Here is a 25,013-nt window from a genome sequence, read left to right as displayed (position 1 = left end):
CACTGTTTAGTAACTACTGTCTGGCAGTTAGAGGTTAAAACATTGATGACTATTTTGTTTTTAATGGACATCTGTTCTTAATAACCATAGGCTGAAGAGACTTATTAGAAATATTATCTATTTATATGATTTTAATGGAATAGAGGATATGTTTTATTTTATTTTATTTTTTAAATTTTTATTTATTTACGATAGTCACAGAGAGACAGAGAGAGAGAGAGAGGCAGAGACACAGGCAGATGGAGAAGCAGGCTCCATGCACCGGGAGCCTGACGTGGGATTCGATCCTGGGTCTCCAGGATCGCGCCCTGGGCCAAAGGCAGGCGCTAAACCGCTGCGCCACCCAGGGATCCCGATATGTTTGATTTTAAATATTCTACTTTTGGAAACATGATGAGAGTGGATTGTGCAAAAAAATAAAATGGCCAAAAGCCCATTAAGAATTTGCGTTATTTAGGTTTTGCTATTCTAGCTCTAAATGAAGACTATTTCTACAGGAAGTGAGATGTAACTTTTTCCTACTGTTCTGCCTTTTAAAATTTTAATTCTTCCTGGCTTCTTAACATTGTCAGGAAAGAACTGCTGGATGTAATGTAAATCAAGATTTTAGGGATTGACCTAGGGTGGCACTTTTTTTTTTTTTTTAAAGATTTTATTATTCATGAGAGAGAGAGAGAGAGGCAGAGACACAGGCAGAGGGAGAAGAAGCAGGCTCCATCCAGGGAGTCCACTGTGGGACTCTATCCCAGGACCCTGGGATCACGCCCTGAGTCAAAGGCAGATGTTCAACCACTGAGCTACCCAGGCGTCCCGCACATTTTATTTTTTAATTTTTGCTTAATGAAGATATGTAATGCAAAAAAGTCATTGTAAATCTATAAAACTATCTAGACTATAAACTTAATTATAATAATTATGTATTTATGTTTAATTTTATGAAGTAAAGATACATTAATATATTATAGTTATGAATATAGAACATATTCTCCACCCAGAATGAACTAAGGTGGATTCATCATATTTACTTCAAATCTTGCCTTCCTTAAAATAATAAATAAAAAAATTAAGTTGAAATACTTTTTATACGCTCCCTAGTCTGAGTCATCCATTATCCTTTTAGTGTCTGTTGGAACCATCTCTCTCCCCCTCACCCCCCCTTTTGTTTTTTTGCAGTTTCTTTGGGATATAATTGCCCTATAACATTGTATTGATTTAAGGTATACAATGTAATGATTTGAGAGATATATACATATATCTTTCAAAATGATTACCACAGTGAGTTTAAGTTAACATCTATCACCTCACATTCTTGCAAATTTCCTTTTTTTTTTTTTTTAAGATTTTATTTATTAGATAAGAAACGGGGTGGGGTGGGGTGGGGATTAGGGGCAGAGGCAGAGGGAAAAGCAGGGTTCCCTCTGAGCCCAACATAGGGCTTGATCATGACCTGAGCCAAAGGAATTTGACAACCACCTGAGCCACCCAGGGGCCCCTGCAATTTTCTTTTTTCTTTTTTTTTTTTTTAATTTTTATTTATTTATGATAGTCACACACACACACACACACACACACACACAGAGGCAGAGACACAGGCAGAGGGAGAAGCAGGCTCCATGCACCGGGAGCCCGACGTGGGATTCGATCCCAGGTCTCGAGGATCGCGCCCTGGGCCAAAGGTGGCGCTAAACCGCTGCGCCACCCAGGGATCCCTGATTTAGGATTTTTTGACTTTACAGTGGTGTGAAAGCAGTATGTATTCAGTAGAAATTGTATTTCAGATTTTTTTTTATTTTATTTTTATTTATTCATGAGAGACACAGAAAGAGAGAGAGAAAGAGGCAGAGACATAGGCAGAGGGAGAAGCAGCCTCCATGCAGGGAGCCTGATGTGGGACTCGATCCTGGGACTCCAGGATCACGCCCTGGGCCAAATGCAGGTGCTAAACCACTGAGCCACCCAGGGATCCCAGATCTTGTGTTTTGATCTTTTTCCAGGCTAGTGATACATAATAGTACAATACACTTGTGATGCTGGGAAGCAGCAGCTAGCCAACGCTGCCACTCAGCTGCCAACTTGATCAAGAGGGTAAATAGATGCACTTACAACCATTCTTTTTTTTTTTTTTTAAGATTTTATTTATTCATGAGAGAGACAGAGAGAGGCAGAGACACAGGCAGAGAGAGAAGCAGGCTCCATGCAGGGAGCCCAATGTGGGACTTGATCCTGGGACTCCAGGATTATGCCCTGAGCCAAAGGCAGATGCTTAACCACTAAGCCACCCAGGCGTCCCAACTTAGGATATTTTCAATTTAAGGGCTTATTGGAGCATAACTCCATTGTACATGGAGAAAGATGTGATTTTGTTTCACTTAACATAATGCCCACAAAGTCCATCTGTGTTGTTGCTAACAGCAAGATTTCCTTCTTTTTTATGGCTGAATAATATTCCTGTGTGTGTATTCTCATTGTCAATGTTTTAATATTTATACTACATTATGTATCCATAAATGTCATCTAGTGTTATTTTATAGGAATGGTATCATATTGTATATGTGTTTTGCAACTTGTGATATACTGCATTAATACATACTGATTTAGATCATCCTTTTTATCAGCTAGTTTATATTTTGTTACAGAATATACCAAAATTTAAAATCCTTTTTAAATTTTTATGTTTTTAAATTTAATTTCCTTGTTCATCATCATTTAGGTTTCTGATTTTTCACAATCACAGATAGTTCTGCAATGAACGTATTTGTAGACATGGTAAAGCTTGGTGTTATTTTTTTTAAAGAGATAGTGGGGGAGGGGCAAGGGAGAGGGAGAGAGAATCTTAAGCGGGCTCCATGCCCAATGTGGAACCTGATGCGGGCCTTGATCTCACAATCCTGAGATCCTGACTGAACTGAAATCAGGTGTCAGATTTTTTTTTCTTTTTTTAAATCCATGATATTTATTTTATTTTTAAAAGATTTTATTTATTCGTGAGACACACACACACACACACACACACACATACACACAGAGGCTGAGACACAGGCAGAGGAAGAAGCAGGTTTATGCAGGGAGCCTGATATGGGACTTGATCCCGGGTCTCCAGTATCACACCCTGGGCCAAAGGTGGTGCTAAACTGCTGAGCCACTCAGGGATCCCAGGTGTCAGATGTTTAAAACCAGCTGAGCCACCCACGTGCCCCATGAAGCTTGGTGTTTTTAAAAAATATAGTCTGAGAGTCTATTAATAGGTTTTAATTCGTTTACATTTATAGTAGTGGTACATTTGAGATTATACTTAAAAATACTGTGTTGATTTGGAGAGTATATTATTTCTTTTCTTTCTTCTTTTTAATATTTTATTTATTTATTCATGAGAGACACAGAGGCAGAGACATAGGCAGAGGGAGAAGCAGGCTCCTCACAGGGATCTTTTTTTTTTTTTTAATTTTATTATTCATGATAGTCACACACACACACACACACAGAGGCAGAGACATAGGCAGAGAGAGAAGCAGGCTCCATGCAGGGAGCCCGACGCGGGATTCGATCTCGGGTCCCCAGGATCGCGCCCTGGGCCAAAGGCAGGCGCTAAACCGCTGTGCCACCCAGGGATCCTCTCCTCACAGGGATCCTGATGTGGGACTCGATCCCTGAACTGGGATCATGCCCTGAGCCAAAGGCAGACACTCAACCGCTGAGCCACCCAAGTTGGGTGGGTTTCTTGTTAGTGATTTCCTTAAATTTGTTTTTTCCTTAAAATTTTAATGTGTATACTTTGTATTTTCAACGAGTCAAAAAGTAATGCTTTTTGAGCATTACTCAAAAAGTAATAGCCAAAGGTCTCAGGATGCGTTGTGTTTCTTCTCTTTCCCTTGCAAAATTTGTATTATTGTTGTATTTTAATTCCCCATTCGTTCGTTCATTCATTCATTCATTCATTCATTCATTGATGGGGGAGAGGGGGAGAGAGAGAATCCTAGCTAGGCCCTGAGCCCAGCTCTAGCTCGATGTGGGGCTCGATTTTACAACGCTGAGATCGTGACCTGAGCTGAAATCAGGAGTCAGATGCTTGACCAACTGAGCCATCAGGTGTCCCAAGTTCCACCTTACTTTTAATCTCCCAAATTAGTAGTGTGTGTTTAAAATTTTTTTTAATTTTTAAATTTAATTTTTTTAGATTTAAAAAAAATCCTGGAGCCCACTGCAGGACTTGATCCCTGGACCCATGATTATGCCCTGAGCTGAAGGCAGACGCTCAACTGCTGAGCCACTCAGGCGTCCCTTTTTTAAGGATTTTATTTTATTTTAAAGATTTTATTTATTCATTAGAGAGACAGAGGGGGGCGAGGGGGGCGGAAGACACAGGCAAAGGGAGAAGCAGGCTCCATGCAGGGAGCCAGATGCGGGACTTGATCCCAGGTCTCCAGGATCAGGCCCTGGGCTGAAGGCAGCGCTAAACCGGAGCCACCCGGGCTGCCCATTTTAAGGATTTTAAACATTTATTTAAGACATAGGCAGAGGGAGAAGCAGGCTCCCTGAGGGGGGAACCTGATGTGGGACTTGATGCCAGGACCCTGGGGATCATGACCCGAGGTGAGGGCAGATGCCCAACTGACTGAGCCACTCAGGTGCCCCAAGCTGTGTTTTTTAAATAGGTGTTTGTAATTTAGATGTTACATTACTGAAGTTTTACTCAACTTAGTTTTTTGTTTTTCTTGCTGCTTTATGGGTCATTTCCTTTTTTTTTTTTGGTAATTAATGCACAGTTCTAGGGTTTCCTTCCAGCGTCTGTCTAGTAAATAGTAAGTAAGCTATATGTCCTTTTATGTCTAAGAATATTATTAGTTCACTCTCTTGTATGGTAGTTTGAGTTCTAGAGTAATAGTGGTTTTCCTGTAAGTAAAGGTTTTATTCTAGTTTGCCTTTTGGTATCTAATTGTGGTAAATAGAAAATCTGTTGACTGTTTATCCTTCTTCAGAATTGATTTGCTTTTTCATTCTGTAGACTCCATGTTTTTTTCTATCTTGGAAAATTTTCTGCTCTTTCTTCAGGTATCACCTTCCCATTTGATTCTCTTCTGGATCTGTTATTTAGGTATACGCTTGGGATTCTTGTTGTTTTCTTCATGTCTTAATTTTTCATATTTTCTATTTTATTTTTCCATTATGGATAATCTCTTCAGTCTTTTTTTTAAATATTTTATTTATTTATTCATGAGAGACACACAGAGAGGGAGAGGCAGAGACACAGGCAGAGGGAGAAGCAGGGTCCATGCAGGGAGCCTGATGTGGGATTAGATCCTGGGTCTCCAGGATCACACCCTGGGCTGAAGGCTGCGCCAAACTGCTGAGCCACCGGGGCTGCTGTCTCTTCAGTCTTAAATTTTGTCTTTAAATTAGTCTTAAGTTTTTGTCTTAAAATTTATGCTTATTCAGTTAGTGAAATTTTCTTTTAGTAAACCATATCTACGGTTTCTATTTTATTTTTCAATTTGCTTTTTTTCCATAGTGTTTTGTTATTATTGCCTTATGGATTATAATCCTTTTATTATTTGAACATTTATTTACTTATTTATTTATTTTTTTTAAGATTTATTTATTAATGATAGAGAGAGAGGCAGGCAGAGACACAGGCAGTGGGAGAAGCAGGCTCCATGCCAGGAGCCCGACTCGGGACTCGATCCCGGGACTCCAGGACCGCGCCCTGGGCCAAAGGCAGGCGCCAAACCGCTGAGCCACCCAGGGATCCCCTTATTTGAACATTTAAAACATACTTCTTTTAGGGCATCTGGCTGGGACAGTCAGTAGGGTATGTGACTCTTTTTTTTTTTTTTAAATTATTCATGAGAGACAGAGAGAGAGAGAGAGAGAGAGGCAGAGACACAGACACAGGCAGAGGGAGAAGCAGGCTCCATGCAGGGAGCCTGATGTGGGACTTGATCCCCGGTCTCCAGGATCATGCCCTGGGCCGAAGGTGGCGCTAAACTGCTGAGCCACCCGGGCTGCCCAGGGCATGTAACTCTTGATCTCACAGTCGTGAATTCAAGTCCCACATTTTGGCATAGAACTCACTTAAAAAATACTTATTTTAATACTTCTCAGAGATTTTGGATCTTTCATTTGTTAACTCTGGTGGTAGACATCTTCAGATACTTTGTAATTTTTGGCTATGAGCTATTCCTCAGGAGTTGTTCTCTGTGGATTCCTGTTCTTCTGGGAATATCGGAAAGATGTTTCTATGGGGAATTTGTGCATTTGCTGTTTCTGAAGAACCATGTTTGGCCCCTAAGACAGACTAGATTACAGTAGCTTCTGCAAAGTAGGACTTTACAAATTTACAAATTCTTTCATTTAAAAGGAGTTAAGAAGACTTTTTAAAGCTTTTTTGGCAACTCTGTAACATTATTAGGGGTCAGGCTTTTTCTGTCCTCCTCTTATACCAACCTTAGCACCTGGTTTTCATTTTCAGGGTTGTTGCACAGTCAGAACATGGCAGATGGAACTGCAGTCATTGTGACCTGCAGAAAGAAGTTCTTGGCAGAAGTGGGGAGATGGTAGAGTTAAAAGTGGTTTCCTTCCCAGCTGACTTCTCTTAAGTTTTCCTGAAGTCCTAGTCAACAAATTATGCTTAATTTTACTGGCTTTTAATTGTTAGACTTCAAAATATGGGTCAGCTGAATAAAATTGGCATTTTGTTAAGAGGGGAGAATGGTAGAATGGATTTAAGTTGGATTCCCAACTTAAATCAGACTCTGTCAGAGTTTGCCTACTGGAGTTCACTGCTCCAGACTGATTTTAAAAAATATTTTATTTATTCATGAGAGACACAGAGAAGGAGGCAGAGACATAGGCAGAGGGAGAAGCAAGGCTTCCTTTGGGGAGCCTGATGCAAGACTTGATCCCAGGACCCCGGGATCACGCCCTGAGCCAAAGGCAGATGCTCAACCACTGAGCTACCCAGGAGTCCTCCTCCAGAGTGATTGTTAAGTTTGTTTCTTGACTTGGGTACCCTTTTGATAATGGATTTTGGGCTCCATAGGCTTGAGTTTCTGGTTTTATTTTTTTTAAAGATTTTATTTATTCATGAGAGACACACACACAGAGAGAGGCAGAGACACAGGCAGAGAAGAAGCAGGCTCCACGCAGGGAGCCCACCGTGGGACTCGATCCCAGATCTCCAGGATCACATCCTGGGCTGAAGGCAGCGCTAAACTGCTGGGCCACCGGAGCTGCCCAGAGTTTCTGGTTTTATTAGAGTGACTCCTTTACTCATGTCCAGAACCAGCATCTCACTTCAGTGCTTCTCTGGTCTAGGCCATGTTTTTCTATGATTCCTATTTGGTTGTGTAAAAAAGGCCCTTAACAGCTCCTGCCCTTATGCAGGTAACCCAGTTAGAACTTTTTTTTGTTGTTGCGTGTCTAGGGTCTGTGCTTGTGTCATAGTCAACTCCAATCTATAGGGTATATATTAGATCTGATACTGTCATTGACTACCTCAGATTGAACTAATGTTAATTCTTTTAGCTGTTTTTTTTTTTTTTTTTTTAAGATTTTTATTTATTTATTCATGAGAGACACAGAGAGAGGCAGAGAAGCAGGCTCCATGCAGGGAGCCTGATGTGGGACCCAGCTCAACTGCTGAGCCACCCAGGTGTCCCTAGCTTTTCTTTTTTATTTCTGCCACCTGGAGATTAACCTTTATCTACATAATTAAAATTGTTTTCGAATTTATCTATTGTTGATTTCTGAGTACAGGAAGGCAGGTACAGTTTCAAAATTTCATATATAACTTTATTTCTGTACAAGCTCCTTAGCTTATATATTTTAAATAGAATGTCTTTAGAGGTAGACATATGTTAGCATTTTTCTCCTATTGATGAATCATATCTAATATTTGCCTTTAAATTTCTCATAGTACATTAAATTCTTATAGCGTTAAAAGGTGCTTTTTAGAAAGTTAACATGTAGTGCTTACCATTATAGATAAAATAGTAAGTGGCCAATTTCTGTTGTCTCTCTTGATTCTTCTTTTAGTATGAGAAAAGCCTAAAATAATGGCTGACAAGTAGGTGCTTAATACTTGTTTGTATCCTTTTCTAACCTACCTATGCAACTAGTAAGAGAAATTAAATCATAGGAGTATATTGTTATCTTGCCCAGCATATTGTATCTATTTGTTCCCCCCCCCTTTTTTTTTTAGTTTTAGATTTAATTTCAATGTTTATCAAAGTGGTAAATGCATAGTCAAAGTCAGGTATTAACTAAAACTTCTCTCACACAAACAAAATAGAACCTTGCTTCTGGATCTTGAATATTCATCTCATTCCCCAAAAGCAATCTCTTTTTGGCTGTTACATTTTGGCTCTTGTAGTTACAGAATATTTCTGAAAGGAATGTATAAGCAGCTATTGTTTTCTAAAGTTTACTTAAAAAAATTGTATTTTAAAGATTTTATTTATTTATTTACGAGAGACAGAGAGAGAGAGAGAGAGAGAGGCAGAGACAGGCAGAGGGAGAAGCAGGCTCCATGCAGGGAGCTCGACGTGGGACTTGATCCCAGGTCTCAAAGATCACGCCCTGGGCTGAAGGCGGCGCAGTTTAGCTGAGCCACCCGGGCTGCCCTCTTTATTTATTTTGGATATTAATCACTTATCAGATCATTTTCAGAGATTTTCTCCCATTCAATGAGTTGCCTTTTCATTTTGTTGAGGGTTTCTTTTGCTGTGCAAAAGTGTTTTATTTTGATGTAGTCCCAGTGATTTATTTTTGCTTTTGTTTCCCTTGCCTGAGGAGACATATCTAGAAAAATGTTTCGATGGTTTATGTCAAAGATATTAAACTGCTAGTATTTTCTTCTAGGAGTTTTCTGGTTTCCTGTCAAACATTTTAGGTCTTTAATCCATTTTTGAGGGCTTTTTTTTTTATGATTTTATTTATTCATAAGAGAGACAGGCAGAGACATAGGCAGAGGGAAAAGCAGGCTCCTTGTGGGGATCCTGATGTGGGGCTTGATCCCAGGACCCCTGGGATCACTAGCTGAGCCAAAGACAGATGCTCAACCACTGAGCCACCCAGGTGCCTCTGAATTTATTTTTGTGTGCGACTAAGAAAGTGATCTAGTTTTCCCAGTACCATTTGTTGAAGAGGCGGTCTTTTCTCCATTGTACATTTTTGCTTCTTTTGTTCCAGATTAATTGACCATAAAAGTGTGGGGTTATTTCTGAGCTCTCAATTCTCTTCCACTGATCTATGGGTTTGTTTTTGTGCCAGTACCATACCGTTTTGATTATTATAGTATAGTATATCTTGAAATCTGGGCTTGTGATACCTCCAGCGTTGGTCTTCTGTCTCATGATTGCTTTGACCATTTGGAGTCTTTTGTGGTTCCATACAAATTTTAGGGTATTTTTTTTTAAGATTTTATTTATTCATGAGACAGAGAGAGAGAGAGAGAGAGAGAGAGAGAGCGAGCCAGAGACACAGGCAGAGTCTGGAGAAGCAGGCTCCATGTAGGGAGCCCAATGTAGGACTCGATCCGGGGACCCCAGGACCATGCCGTGGGCCGAAGGCAGACGCTCAACCGCTGAGCCATCCAGGGATCCCCCCTAATGTTTTTAAAATTTTTTTTTTTACTTATTTATTCATGAGAGACACAGAGGCAGAAACAGGTAGAGGGAGAAGCAGGATCCTGTGGGAATCTTGATGTGGATCCTGTGGACCAGGATCATGACCTGAGCTAAAGGTAGATGCTCAACCACTCAGCCACCCAGGTTCCCCACAAATTTTAGTTTTATTGTACTTATGTGAATAATGTTTGTGTTTTGTTAGGGATTGCAGCCTGCTTTGGGTTGTAAGGACATTTTAATAATACCTATTCTTCCATTGCATGAGTATGGGATAATGTCTTTATTTTTTTATTTTTAAAAAGATTTTATTTATTAATGAGAGATATACACAGAGACAGAGACATAGGCAGAGGGAGAAGCAGGCTCCCTGCAAGAAGGCCGATGTGGGACTCCATCCTGGACCCTGGGATCATGCCCTGAACTGAAGGCTGACTCTCAACCACTGAGCTACCCAGGCGTCCCATGGAATATCTTTTGGATGCAATTTTTCTCTTAACTGTGAGGATATTAGTCAGAGGGGTTTTGTTTTGTTTTGTTTTGTTTCAGTTTTCTGAACTTTTCATCTGCTCCTGGGACTTTTTTCCTCAGTCAGAATTCATTTGTACCATTGTCTTGCTGGAGACCTTGTTTAAAAAGGTGGTGACTCTTAGCCACCTATTTGAATTAAAGACAAACTTCTGATGAGTTGATTGGAAGTTCTGTGTGTGTGTGGCAGGGATTGTTGCAAGTTGGCTTCCTTATAGGTGATCTGAGCGGATTCTTTTATTAGGAGACCACCAGCTGGTTAGTGTATTGAGAGGGAAATATTCCAGTCATCTTTTTGGGATTGACTAACCTGGTTACCAGTATTCTTTGAGCCAGATGTTTGCTGGAATTTCTCTATACGGAGTTAGGTTTTCAGTTAATTCTTCATGTTTGGTATGGTACCCCTTTCCTCAGCTATGCTTGGTATCCCTGAATTCAAATTTCCTTGTTTACCCTTTCTGCAGTTTTCCAGGATTGGGGGTAGTTGAGGAGATTAGCGGGGAACGTGGTTGTTTTCCAGAGTATATCCTGTCTCTCCTGTTGTTAGCTTCACCTGAACACATTCCTTTTGGATATATATACTGCTATGTGCATTTGTGACTCCCTTGTCCCTGTTGCTTGGTACCTAAAGTTCTTCCAGTTGCTAGTGCTATGTAATCTAAGATATATTGCTTTGGGCTTATCTTACTACAACAACCTTTTCTGATTTGTTGAGTCATTTACTACTTGTCTCCCTTGTAGCTTCCAAAATTTTATAGCTGTTGTCTTCTCTTATGTTCTTTTTCTGTTTGTAGCTTTATGTCCTTTTATCTCATTTCCTGGAGTTCTAGGAAGGAGAGGAGGTAATTTTTAAGTAGAACTATCTGTGCTTGTGATGTGGTCTTTTACCATTTCTCCCAGGGTCTTGTTTTATGTTTTCGTGTGTTCTTTCTACTTGATTTTTTTCCTCCACTACTTCACAGACATTTTTGAATTTTCCCATGAATTCTGCTTTCCCTTTGTATTTTTCACCTTTCGTTTTTTTTTGTCTTTTCTCTTCACTAGCAAGCTTCCTGGAAGAATAAAACTGTAGTTGATAACTCCACTTCACTTGTCTATAATAGTCTAGCCTCTTAGTTTGCATAATGATTGAGATACAACTTAGTTGTCTTTTAAAGCAATAGCCTATGAAATCTGCATTTACTATAATACTCTCATCATGGACAGTTGTCCATTTTTGTCTTTCAGTGACCCTTACATAGAAGTCTGTGTACAATAAATTCTTTTAATAACTTAATAACGTGTCAGGAAAATTGACTCCCTCGAGGATCTTGGTATATTTCCTCCTTTTTGATAGCTCACTGATACACATTCTATTTTTCTTTTTGTTCTGGCTACCAGGCAGCCCAGAACCAAATCTGGTCTTTAGTTACATCAGTAATATTAATCTGATTATTAGTATATTTGTTTCTTCCTCCTCCTCCTGTGGGGTGTAGGACTTCACCTCTTATCTCTGTTTCTCTGCGTGTTGATTTCATTCTCTCATACTACAGACTCTCTACTTCATGAGGCTGGAACCATGACTGCTGGCAGCTCTTGGCTCTCATCTTCCCAGCCCCTTCTACCAGAAGAAGGGGCTCTCTTGAAGAATCCTGGGAAGGACTCTGATTGGCCTGTCTTGGATCATGTACCCACCATCCCTGTGGCTGGAGTGGGGAGGGTACTATGAATGGCAACCCTCACTAGAACCACATAGTTGGAGTCAGGGGTAAGAGCAGTTTCCCTAAATCAGGGGGATGTCCTTCATATTGACTTTGAATGTTCATTTTTCTATTTTTTGTTGTTATAATACAGGTTGTTTATTTGTAGGCTGCCTCAAATCCTTTTCTGAAAAATTTGTTTGGCTATAAATAAACGCATAAGATACCACAAACACCTTTGATACCGTTACATTTGGCTCTTAAGTCCACCGCTATTGATTTTTGATGTTAACGTCAGGGGGCAAATCCAGTATTTTTTCAGTTTTCATTCTATTTGATCCAGTTTCAGCATTTAAAGCTATGATCACTCCATTGCTCTCTGATCACTAGTGCCATTGCAAAAACTATGATCTCTCCATTGCAACTTTCTTTTCTCATGACTTTTGGGAAGCTGCTTTCTTCTCTTACCTCTTCAAACATTTCCTTTTGATTTCCTGTTTGGTATTAGTTCCTTCTTTAAAATTTAAGTTACATGATGTTTTTCTGGGTTATTTATTTGATTACCTTACCCTATGAAAACTTAGGATGCATGCTTGGGGATCTTCTAAGCATCAATATTACTTGAAAAGTTTTATTCCTTCAGATCCATGTTTGCAATTACCTTCTGGATATGTCTATTAAGATATCCTACGGATCTTAAATTTGATTTCTCTACAGGTAGTCACTGGCATAATTTAAGCTTTAGTGTTTTGTTGAGATTATTATAACAGCTTAAATCAACTTAGTTTTTGGTAAGGTGACATACTGACATGTTTCAAAAGTTTAATAAAATAAACAACAGGGCAGCTGGATAGCTCAGTCAGGTAAGCATCTGACTTTGGTTTAGGTCATGATATCAGGGTCCTGGATCAAACCCTGCATTGGGCTTCCTGCTCAGTGTGGAATCTGCTTCTCCTTCTGTCCTCTCCCCCACCTTAGATTCTCTTTCAAAGAAATAAAATCTTAAAAAAAAAAAAAAAAAAAAGAAAGAAAAAGATAAACAGTAGATGTGCCTGGCTGGCTCAGTTGGTGGAATGTGAGACTCTTGATCTTGGGGTTGTGAGTTTAAGCCCCACATTGGGTGTAGAGATCACTTAAAAATAAAATTAAAAAAATATATAACACAAAAGATAAACAGTGAGGTTTTCCTTCTAAACCTCTTATTTGCCTAGGTTTGCTTTTAAACTTCCAGTTGTTACTGTTTTTTATTCATTTTCCTAATTTATATATGTGATGCTTTAAATATATAGATTCTTATTTTTATTCCTCTTTTTTTGGTAAAATGGAGCACATTACACATATAGCAGACTTCTCCCTTTTCTTCTCTCCTTTTTAGTACAGTCCACTTCTGTTTGAAGATTATCTCCTACAAAACAAGTGTGGTTGTCATTTCCAACTTCTGTAGTGTTTCTTAACTGTTGGTGGAGCCAAAGGATTGTATTTTACAGTGACACTTTTTTTAAGTAATCTCTCTGCATGGGGCTTGAACTCATGACCCCAAGTTACATGCTGTATTGACTGAGCTGGCCAGGCATCCCTGACACATTTAATTTATGTGTGGAGTATGGCTGGGGAAACACTGGTCCCCAACCCCCTTGTACCCAGCAATAATAAAAGTCTAGGGGCACCTGACTAGCTTGGTTGGCAGAGCATGCAATTTTTGATCTCAGGATTGTGAGCTTGAGCCCAACATTGGTGCAGAATTTACTTTAAAAAGTCTACGTCTGCAGTTATGGAGTAGGGTTAGAAAATTATGGTATTGGGCATCTGGCTGGCTCAGTTGAAAGAGCATGCAACTCTTGATTTCAGGGTCATGAGTTTGAGCCCCACGTTGGGTGTAGAGATTACCTAAGTAAAAGAAAGAAAGAAAATTATAGTATTGTTCTAGAGCCGAGTAGGGATTGTAGTTGCCCTAACAAGATGCAAACTGTTTTTTCTCTGTATGGTCACCGCCTCTCTTATTACCATTTTCTCTACTCTATCTCCTACATAGCTAGGAGCAGACAAATAACTCCAAAAGATGACTTTCTGTGTGTTACTACTCTCAGATGTCATCAGTGCTTTTCTGTTCTCTAAGTCCCAAAGTGCAAACTGTTATTTTCCATCTTAAGAAAATTGGCTCTTATTTTTGTATACTAAGTGCAGGCATGCTTATTTTTGGATAATTGAGGAAATAAAGATAAGTAGAGAAAAAAAATCCATAATTTTGCCCATAGACATCAGGCAGTATAGTAGTAAGGTTAAGATCACAGGCTTGAAGTTAGATGGACTAGATCTGTGACTGGGTAGGTTTATCTTCTAAGCTGCAGTTTCTTCCTCTGCAGAATAGCATGGAGTTCTGCTTATGTGTCCAGTACTCTCAGGTGCTTTTTTTTTTTTTAAGATTTATTTATTTATTCATGAGGGATACATACATACACACACACACACACACACACACACACACACACACATAGAGGCAGAGACATAGGCAGAGGGAGAAGCAGGCTCCTCACAGGGAGCCCAATGCAGGACTCACTCCTGGATTCCAGGATCACGACCTGAGCCAAAGGCAGGAGCCCAACCGCTGAGCCACACAGGCATCCCTCTAAGGTACTTTATATGAAGGAATATGTTTTACCCTCTAAGCAGGACAATGAAATTGGTATTATTTGTATGTGGGATTTTTATTTTTTATTTTTTAAGATTTATTTATTTGAGAGAGAGCGTGTACATAGAGGGAGAGGGTGAAGCAGACTCCCTACTGAGCAGGAAGCCTGATGTGAGGCTGGAACCCAGGACCCTGGGATCATGACCCGAGCTGAAGGCAGTCATTTAACCCAACTGAGCCAGCCTGGTGCCCTTATATGTATTGTTTTTCAATAATGAGGCAGCTTGGGTCCTAGAGCAGGTTAGTAATTTGTTCAATGGGTACACCAGGTTTTGAACCCTGGGCACTCCAGAGATGATGTTACGCTACACTATAAATTCTACTTCAAGCAGGTAACCAGAAGTGTTAATACATATGTGTATGTGAATATCTTCATCTTGATGTTATTTTAGAATTGGAGAAAAATGAAATAACATCAATGTGGTGAGATTAGGAAGTACAGCTTACCCAGGAGCACTGGGTTTGAGTCGTCTGGGTCCATTAATATTCAGACTTATAAAATAAATACAGTACAGTACTATAAATGTATTTTATTTCCCTAACACTTTTCTTACTTCCTTTTTCTTTTTAAAGTAGGCTCCATGTCCAGAATGGAGCCAAACTGACTGAGCCACCTAGACACCCCTCCTTAAGCTTTTCTTAATACTTCTTTTTTCTGGGACACCTGGGTGGCTCAGTGGTTGAGCGTCTGCCTTTGGCTCAGGGCATAATTCTGGGGTCCTGGGATCGAGTCCCACATCGGGCTTCCTGCATGGAGCCTGCTTCTTCCTCCGCCTATGTCTCTGCCTCTCTCTCTGTTTCTTGTGAAAAAAAACAAAAAAACAAAAAAAAACCCAATCATTCTTTTTTACTAACTTATTTTATTTTGAGAATACAGTATTTAAGACATATAAAATATATGTTGACTATTATGGTAAGGCTTCTGATCAACAGTAGGCCATTACTAGTTAAATTCTTGGGGACTTACAGGTTTGAGTGTCGAGTTTTGATGCAAGAGTTGACACCCATAACCTCCATGTTGTTCAAGGGTCAGCTGTATATTATTAGTTATAAAGATGTTAGTCTTTCATGGTTGGATTTTTTTTCTTGAGGTTTTTTAGTTTCTGCCATTATATGTGTATATTTTAACCTGTTGTTACTACTTTAGTCCCTTTGTCATTAAAGTTAGGAAATATATTTAGGGGTACCTGGGTGGTTCAGTGGTTGAGCGTCTGCCTTTGGCTCAGGTCATGATCCCAGCGTTCTGGGATCGAGTCCTGTATCAGGCACCTGCAGAGAGCCTACTACTTCTCCCTCTGCCTATGTCTCTCTGTGTGTGTGTGTGTGTGTGTATGTGTGTTTGTGTGTCAAATGAATAAATGAATCTTTAAAAAAAAAGCGCTATTTCGGGGCAGCCCTAGTGGTGCAACGGTTTGGCGCCGCCTGCAGCCCCGGGTGTGATCCTGGGGACCCAGGATCGAGTCCCACATCGGGCTTCCTGCATGGAGCCTGCTTTCTCCCTTTGCCTGTGTCTCTGCCTCTCTCTCGCTCTCTCTGAATGAATAAATAAATAAATCTTTTTTAAGGGGATCCCTGGGTGGCGCAGCGGTTTGGCGCCTGCCTTTGGCCCAGGGCGCGATCCTGGAGACCCGGGATCGAATCCCATATCGGGCTCCCAGTGCATGGAGCCTGCTTCTCCCTCTGCCTGTGTCTCTGCCTCTCTCTCTCTCTGTGACTATCCTAGGTAAATAAAAAAAAAAAAAAAAAAAAAAAGCGCTATTTCTATGAGCTATTTCTCTGTTTACGAAAGTTTTTTTTTTAGATGTTCCAGAAGGTTTTGTTTGTTTATTTGTTTTTAGAGAAGGAGATGGGGAGGGGCAGAAGGACAGGGAGAGAGAGAGAGACTTACTCTTAAACAGGCTCCACCGCCAGAGTGAAGCTCGATCTCACAACCCTGAGATCATGACCTGAACTGAAATCAAGATTCACATGCTTAACTGAGCCACCCAGGTGTGCCCAGAATTTTTTTATCTTCACTTTTTTGGCAACATTAATTTTATGGATGTTTAACTGCTTTTGGTAACTGATATTTTTGGAAAGTGTTGAGTTTTCTTTCTTTTTTTTAAAAAAGATTTTATTTATTTATTTATTCATGAGAGACACAGAGAGAGAGAGAGAGAAGGAGAGGCAGAGACACAGGCAGGGGGAGAAGCAGGCTCCATGCAGGGAGCCAGATGTGGGACTCGATCCCCGGTCTCCAGGATCAGGCCCTGGGCTGAAGGCGGTCCTAAACCGCTGAGCCACCCGGGCTGCCCAAGGTTTCACTCTTAACCAAACAAACACTTTTCATTTTTTTGGACTAACCTTATGTATTATATTTGTTTAAATATTTTATTTATTTATTTATTTTATTTGAGAGAGAGAGCATGTACCTTTGAATAGGGGGCAGAGGGGCAGAGGGATATGAAGAGAATCTCAGGCAGATTCCATGGTGAGTGTGGCGCCCAACTTACGACCCTGAGATCATGACTGGAGCCGAAATGGAGTCAGATGCTTAACTGACTGAGCCACCCATGCACCCAATCTTTTTTTTTTTTTCCATGCACCCAATCTTACGGATTTTAATTTACTTGTGCGTGTGTGTGTGTGTGTGTGTGTGTGTAGGATTTTAACATATTTTTATTTATTTTTAGTTTTAATTTTTCTGATTTTTTTAAAAGACTTTTTATTTATTCAGAGAGAGAGAGAGAGGCAGAGACACAGGCAGAGGGAGAAGCAGGCTCCAGGCACGGAGCCCGTCGCGGGACTCAGTCCCGGGTCTCCAGGATCACATCCTGGGCTGCAGGTGGCGCTAAACCGCTGAGCCACCAGGGCTACCCTAAGTTTTCTGATTTTTTTTTTTTAAATTTTTATTTATTTATGATAGTTACAGAGAGAGAGAGAGAGAGAGGCAGAGACACAGGCAGAGGGAGAAGCAGGCTCCATGCACCGGGAGCCCGACGTGGGATTCGATCCCGGGTCTCCAAGATCGCGCCCTGGGCCAAAGGCAGGCGCCAAACCGCTGCGCCACCCAGGGATCCCCAAGTTTTCTGATTTTAACTTCTTTTTAGTTGTAAGACATAAGGTTCAAAGAAAAGAGTGTAGCTAGTAGATGGACATTTAAAACTAAATAATAAAATGAATATACATGTACTTATTAACAAAGCTTAATAAGCAGAGCATTGCCCATACCTTTGACCTCTGTATGTCTCTCCCTCATCACATTTCCACTTTTCCTGAAGGAAACACTTTCCTGAGTCCTCTGAGTTTTGTATTAATTGTTCTTCGGTTTTCTTTTTTTTTTTTAAAGATTTTATTTTTTATTTATTTGAAACTGAGAGAGAGCGCATGAGTGGTGGAGAGAGGCATATGGAGAAGCAGACTCCCCACTGAGCAGGGAGCCTGGTGGGCTTGATTCCAGGACCCTGAGGTCATGACCTGAGGAAGGCAAACTCTTTTTTTTTTTTTTTAAGATTTTATTTATTCGTGACAGAGAGAGAGAGAGAGAGATCGAGAGAGAGGCAGAGGAAGAAGCAGGCTCCGTACAGGGAGCCTGACGTGGGACTTGATCCCCGGTCTCCAGGATCACACCCCAGGCTGAAGGCAGCACTAAACCGCTGGGCCACTGGGGCTGCTTGGAAGGCAAACTCTTAATTGAGTGAACCATCCAGGCGCTCCTCTTTAGTTTTATTTCTATACAACATATTAGTTGTGAGAGTTTTGTGTTTTAAGTAAATGAAATAATACTTAAATGATTTTTTTTTAATTCACAGTATGCTTTTGAAATTTATCTATTTGGTGCATGTACCTATAGTTGATTCAGTTTCATTGTTGTATAATATTTTAGGATATGGATTACATACTGTCCATGCTGCTGTTGACAGACATACAGATTTTTGTCAGTGTTTTGCATTATGAACATCTTCATGAATATTTTTGTACATGTGCAGGAATTTATCTAGGTTACTACTCTTCAAACTGTTGGATGTGCTCCCAAAAGGGTCATGAGATCAGATTAGTAGGGAGCAACTAACTTAAAAAAATAGAGCAGAAAAACATTCATAGTGCATTTTCAGTATCCTGTGTATATATACAGGCTTGCAATATAAAACATATATATATATATATATCTTTTTAATAAAAACATATTTCTTAAAGTGGTTCATGGTCAGAAAAGTTTGAGAAACACTGCTTCAGGTATATACTTAGAAGTGCAGGTGTGAGGTTGTTAGGAAGGTCAGTTCATTTTCAGAAGTGGTTGTTTCACTTTACTTTTGTACTATAGATTGGTTTCTTCTGTCAGTGCTTAATCAATGCTTAGTATGTCAGTTTTTTTTTTTTAAGATTTTATTTATTTATTCATGAGAGATAGACAGAGAGAGAGAGAGGCAGAGACACAGGCAGAGAGAGAAGCAAGCTCCATGCAGGGAGCCTGACATGGGACTTGATCCCAGGTCTCCAGGATCACACCCTGGGCTGAAGGCGGTACTAAACCGCTGAGCCACCCGGGCTGCCCTGTCAGTCTTTTTAACTAGTCATTTTCATAGTTGTATGGTAGTATCTCATTGTGGTTTCTAATTTGCAATTTTCAGATTACTAATGATGATGAGTCCCTTTTTGTATATTTATAGGCCATATGGATTTTCTCACTAGTGACTTGCATATGGCTTCTCCGTGTTAGTGGTTCCTTTATTATTTTATTTTATTTTATTTTTTTTCCTTTATTTTATTCCCCTAAAAATTGAGTTTTTGGGTAAATATGAAAACTAATGCCTCTTTTGGCTTGTTTGGGGTGCAAACTTTTGATGAAGTTAGTGCCACATTGTGATTCAATTGAGCTAACCAGCCACCTGGTTGGCCATTTCATTTATTTTATTCTTTGAAAGAGAAGTTCTTAATTTCAATGTAGTCAGAAATTTTCAGGTTAGTCAAATTTTGTGGATAGTGCTTTTTGTGACCTGTTAATTTTTTTTCTGACTTGAGGTCCTGAAATTATTTTCCTCTATAATTTTCTGAAGGAATTTTTTCCCTTGCTCCTTATATTTTGGTCTATAACCAACTTGTCTGAATTTGATACTGTGTATAGGTAAAATGTGGGGAAATATATGTTAACTTCTTAAGTTATCTTTTTTTAAGATGTATTTATTTATTTGAGAGAGAAAGAGAGCCCTAGTACAAGGTGGAGGGGCAGGGAAAGAGTCTTAAGCAGACCCTGTGCTGAGCTTGGAACCTGATTGTGGGGCTCAATCTCATGAACCTGAAATCTTGACTTGAGCCAAAACCAAGAGTAAGATGCTTAAGTGACTATACCACTCAGGTGCCTCCATATATATTAACTGGTATATATATTATGTATTTTAGATATATGTGTAACGTAACATTAAGTAGGAAGATCCAGTTTTTTTTTTTTAAGGTGTATTTATTTGAGAGAGAGAAAGCACATGTGTGCGAGCAGAGGAAGGGAGAGAGAGAATCTCAAGCAGACTCTCCAGTGAGGGCTAAGCCTGATGTGGGACTCTATCCCAGAACCCTTGATCATGACCTGAACCAACAGCAAGAGTCAGATGATCAATAACTGATATCAGATAAAATTAGTCCTTCCCACGTCTCTTCTTCTTCATCTACTTTATTTTATTACATTTTGCTTACTGCTTTTTGTATTTGATTGTCATTCAGAATCCTATTGTTCCATAACAAATCCTTTCAGTGTTTTGATTAGTTTTTTTTTCTTTTTTTAAATTTTTATTTATTTATGATAGTCACAGAGAGAGAGAGAGAGGCAGAGACATAGGCAGAGGGAGAAGCAGGCTCCATGCACCGGGAGCCCGATGTGGGATTCGATCCCGGGTCTCCAGGATCGCGCCCTGGGCCAAAGGCAGGCACCAAACCGCTGCGCCACCCAGGGATCCCTGTTTTGATTAGTTTTGCATTGATTTTATAAATCACCTTGCGACATCTTACATTTATGAATCTTTTAATCTGTGAATATGATAATTTACAATTATTACATAAAATCTACCATTTTAACTATTTTTGAGTATGCTACTCAGTGGCATTAAGAATATTCAGTGTTGTGTAACCACCAGTATCTATTTTCATCATCATCAAACAGAACTCTGTACCCATTAAACAATAACTCTCTCTTTTTTAAGATTTTGTTTATTCATGAAAGACACACACACACACACAGAGAGAGAGAGAGAGAGAGGCAGAGATACAGGTAGAGGGAGAAGCAGGCTCCATGCGGGGAGCCTGATGTTGGACTCAATCCTGGGTCTCCAGGATCATGCCCTGGGCCAAAGGCAGGTGCTAAACCACTGAGCCACCTAGAGACTCCCCCAATAAGTCTCTTTTCTATCCTTTCTCTAATCCCTGGTAACTTCTGTTCTACTTTCTACCTTTATGAATTTGTTTACTATAGATATCTCATATAAGTGAGATCATAAAATATTTTCATTTGTATCTAGCTTATTTCACTTAGCTTAATGTTTTAATGTTCTTTCATGTTGTAGTTGTGTCAGAATTTACTTTCTTTTTATGACTGTATAGTGTTCCATTGTAAATATATACACTTTGTGAATTTATTTATTGATGGACTTGGATTGTTTTTAACCTTTTGACGATTGTGAATAATGCTGCTATGAACATTGGTGTATAAGTACCTTTTTGAGTCCTCTTTTTTTTTTGGTAACATATTGGGGTTGAAATTGCTAGGTCATATGATAATATTGTGTTCCACTTTAAAAAAAGTTTTTTTTTTTTTTGGTAGAGATTTTATTTATTTATTCATGAGAGACACACATAGAGAGAGAGAGAGAGAGAGAGAGAGAGAGAGAGAGAGAGAGGCAGAGACACAGGCAGAGGGAGAACCAGGCTCCATGCAGGGAGCCTGACGTTGGACTCGATCCCGGGTCTCCAAGATCAGGCCCTGGGTGGAAGGCGGCGCTAAACTGCTGAGCCACCCGGGCTGCCCTCCACTTTTTTAAAAAAAAAAATTATTTATTTATTCATGAGAGACACAGAGATTGAGAGAGAGAGAGAGAGAGAGGCAGAGACACAGGCAGAGGGAGAAGCAGGGAGCTTGATGTGTGGGACTCAATCCTGGGTCTCCAGGATCAGGCCCTGGGCTGAAGGCAGTGCTTAACTGCAGAGCCACCCCGGCTGCCCATGTGTTCCACTTTTTGAGGAAGTGCCAAAATATTTTTCACAGTGGCTGCACTATTTTACATTCCTATCAGCAATACACGAGGGTTCCAGTTTCTCCACATCTTCTCCAACTCTTATTTTTGGTTTCTTTTCTCTTCGAAATTATAGCCATGCTATTAGTGTGAAGTGGTATCTCCTTGTGGTTTTGATTTCTTTCTACCTGTAGTGATGCTGAGCACCTTTTTTGCCAATTTTGTTTCAGCCACATTTTGTAGTTTTCAGTGTACAAGTTCTTTGCTTCTTTGGATAAGTGTATTCCTTGTTTTTGTTTTAAAGATTATATTTATTTATTCATGAGAGACACAGAGAGGCAGAGACATAAGCAGAGGGAGAAGCAGGCTCCCCGTGAGGAGCTGGATGCAGGACTCGACCCCAGGACTCTAGAATCACAGGCAGACGCTCAACAGTGAGCCAGCCTAGTGCCCCTGCATAAGTGTATTCCTAAAATTTCTTTTTTTGATGCTGTTATACATGCAGTTATTTATTTATTTTTTAGAAGACTCCGCACGCAGTGTGAACCCTAGTATGGGGCTTAAACTCACAACCCTGAGATAAGACCTGAGCTGAGATCAAGAGTTGGATGCTTGACTGACTGAGCCACCTAGGCCCCCTGATAAATGCAATTGTTTTAATTTCCTATTAAGATTGTTCATTTATAGTTGTTGTTGTTGTTATTTTTTTAATCTTTTGGGACGCCTGGGTGGCTCAGTGATTGGGCGTCTGCCTTTGGTTTGGATCATGATTCTCGAGTCCCAGGATCAAGTCCTGCTTCCTGTATGGAGCCTACTTCTCCCTCTGCCTCTCTCTCTCTCTCTGTCTCTCATGAGTAAATAAAAGGCTTAATTTTTTTTTTTTTAGATTTATTTTGAGTCAAATATAGAGTCACATGCAGGTGTAAAAAATAATACAAAGAGAGTTCGTATACCATCTACTCAGTTTCCCCTATGTTGGTATTTTTAAGTTACAGGATAATATCAGCATCAGGTTATTGAATTTGATATGGTTAACAGAATAATTCCATCAGAAGGATCACTCATGGTGCCTTTTTTTTTTTTCCATAGTACCTTTTTTATAGCTATACCTACTTCATTACTAATTCCTTCCAGGCTTAGTTCCTGGCAAGCACTGATGTATCAACCAGTTCTGTAATTTTGCCATTTCAGGGATGCTATATAAATGGAAGCAAAGAACATGTAACTTTTTGAGATTGTTTTTTTTTTCCCTCATGTAACAAGATTCTTTGGAGATTCATCCAGTTTGTTGAATGTGTATCAGTAGCTCCGTTGCTTTTTCTTAGTGTTTTATGTTATGGGTATACCACAGTTTGTTTAATTATTCATCTGATGCAAGATACTTCAGGTATTTCTGGTTTGGGGCTATCATGAATAAAGCTGATTAAACTACTCTTGTGTAGATTTCTGTGTGAACATAGGTCTCCATTTCTCTGGGATGAATGTCCATTTGTGCAATTGCTGAGTTGTATGAGGGCTGCATGTGTAGTTTCTTAGAAGAAATTGCCGAGGTGCCTACGCAGCTCAGTCGGTTAAGTGTCTGCCTTTGGTTCAGGTCATGATCTCAGGCCCTTGGGTTTGAGCCCTGCTTTGGGCTCTCAGCTCAGTGGTGAGCCTACTTCTCCCTCTGCCTCTCCGCTTGCTTGTGTACTCTCTCTTTCTGTCAAATAAAATCTTTTTTTTTCTGTTTTGCTGCCCTTTATTTATTTTTAATAATAAATTTATTTTTTATTGGTGTTCAATTTACCAACATACAGAGTAACACCCAGTGCTCATCCCGTCAAGTGCCCCCCTCAGTGCCCGTCACCAATTCTCCCCCACCCCCCGCCCTCCTCCCCTTTCACCACCCCTAGTTCGTTTCCCAGAGTTAGGAGTCTTCATGTTCTGTCTCCCTTTCTGATATTTCCCACACATTTCTTCTCCCTTCCCTTATATTCCCTTTCACTATTATTTATATTCCCCAAATGAATGAGAACATATAATGTTTGTCCTTCTCCAACTGACTTACTTCACTCAGCATAATACCCTCCAGTTCCATCCACGTTGAAGCAAATGGTGGGTAAATAAAATCTTAAGGAAAAAAATTCCTAAAGTGTTTTCCGGAGTGACTGTACCATTTCCATTTCCATTAGAAGTCTGAGCAAGCCAGTTTTTTGGCATCGTTGCTAGCATGTGGCATTTTCACTTTTTTTTTTTTTTTGGTCATTCTTTTTATTTAGTAGTTTTGGTAGGCATATAGTGATACCATATTGTGATTTAAAAAAAAGCCAATTATTTTGGGCAGCCCCGGTGGCGCAGTGGTTTAGTGCCACCTTCGGCCCCGGGGTGTGATCCTGGAGACCCGGGATCTCGCGTCGGGCTCCCTGCGTGGAACCTGCTCCTCCCTCTGCCTGTGTCTCTGCCTCTCTCTCTGAATAAATAAATAAATAAATCTTCAAAAAAATTTATTTTGACAGAGAGTGAGTGAGCATGCATGCACAAGCAGGGGAAATCAGCAGAGGGAGTGGGAGAAGCAAATTCTCCGCTGAATGGGGAATGTAATGTGGGGCTTGATCCCAGGACCTTGGGATTGTGACCTGAGCCAAAGGGAGATGCTTAACTGACTGAGCCACCCAGGCACCCCTATTGTGATTTTAATTTGTATTTGCCTAATGGCTAATGATGTTGACCATCTTTTATCTTTTTATGTATTTGCTGTTTATATATCCTTTTTAGGTCATATGTCTTATCTTTTGAGCAAATGTCTATTTGTGACTTTTGCCTATTTTCCAATTATTGTGAAAATTAATTAATTAAAAAAAAATCTCTACACCCAGCATGAGGCTCAGACTCATGACCCAATGATCAAGAGTTACATGCTCCATTGACTGAACCAGCCAACTGATCCTGAAAATATTTATATTTAGAATTAGCTAGCTGGACTCCGTTTTTGTTTTTGTTTTGTTGTAGGGTTTTTTTTTTTTTTTTTTTTTTAAATCTTATTTGAGAGAAAAGGAGAGAGAACATGAGCAGGGGGAGAAGCTGACTCCTCACTGAGCAGTGATGACATATCCCCGCCCCCCCGCCCGCCTGCCCAATGTGGGGCTTGATCCCAGGACTCTGAGATCATGACCTAAGCTGAAGGTAGATGCTCAACCAACTGAGCCACCCAGGTGCCCCTGGACTCAGTTTAGATGATCGCAACTTTGTTGGCAACATTCAAAGCATAATAGGAGCAAGGTGAACATAGACTTTTTTTTTCTCCTTGAGGCCTGTTGTGGAG

At 40.0% G+C, this 25,013-nt stretch overlaps 1 protein-coding gene across 13 annotated transcripts in view; it reads left to right on the top strand.

The window, feature by feature from the left end:
* The window catches only part of MLLT10 (MLLT10 histone lysine methyltransferase DOT1L cofactor), a 249,767-nt gene that overhangs the window by 11,696 nt on the left and 213,058 nt on the right, over window positions 1-25,013 (top strand). Inside the window, exon 1 of one of the 13 annotated variants that reach the window (XM_055331283.1) lies at window positions 11,727-11,895. The exons of the other annotated variants lie outside the window; for them this stretch is intronic. The gene's annotated coding sequence lies outside the window, so the exon portion shown is untranslated. Of the gene's footprint in view, window positions 1-11,726; window positions 11,896-25,013 lie in introns of those variants that run through there. 13 annotated transcript variants of the gene reach the window in all.

The sequence above is a fragment of the Nyctereutes procyonoides genome, unplaced genomic scaffold (assembly GCF_905146905.1).
Source record: "Nyctereutes procyonoides isolate TBG_1078 unplaced genomic scaffold, NYPRO_anot_genome, whole genome shotgun sequence".
Lineage (NCBI taxonomy): Eukaryota > Metazoa > Chordata > Mammalia > Carnivora > Canidae > Nyctereutes > Nyctereutes procyonoides.
The sequence above is the reverse complement of the archived record's forward strand: the minus strand, read 5'-3'. Positions and strand labels throughout refer to the sequence as shown.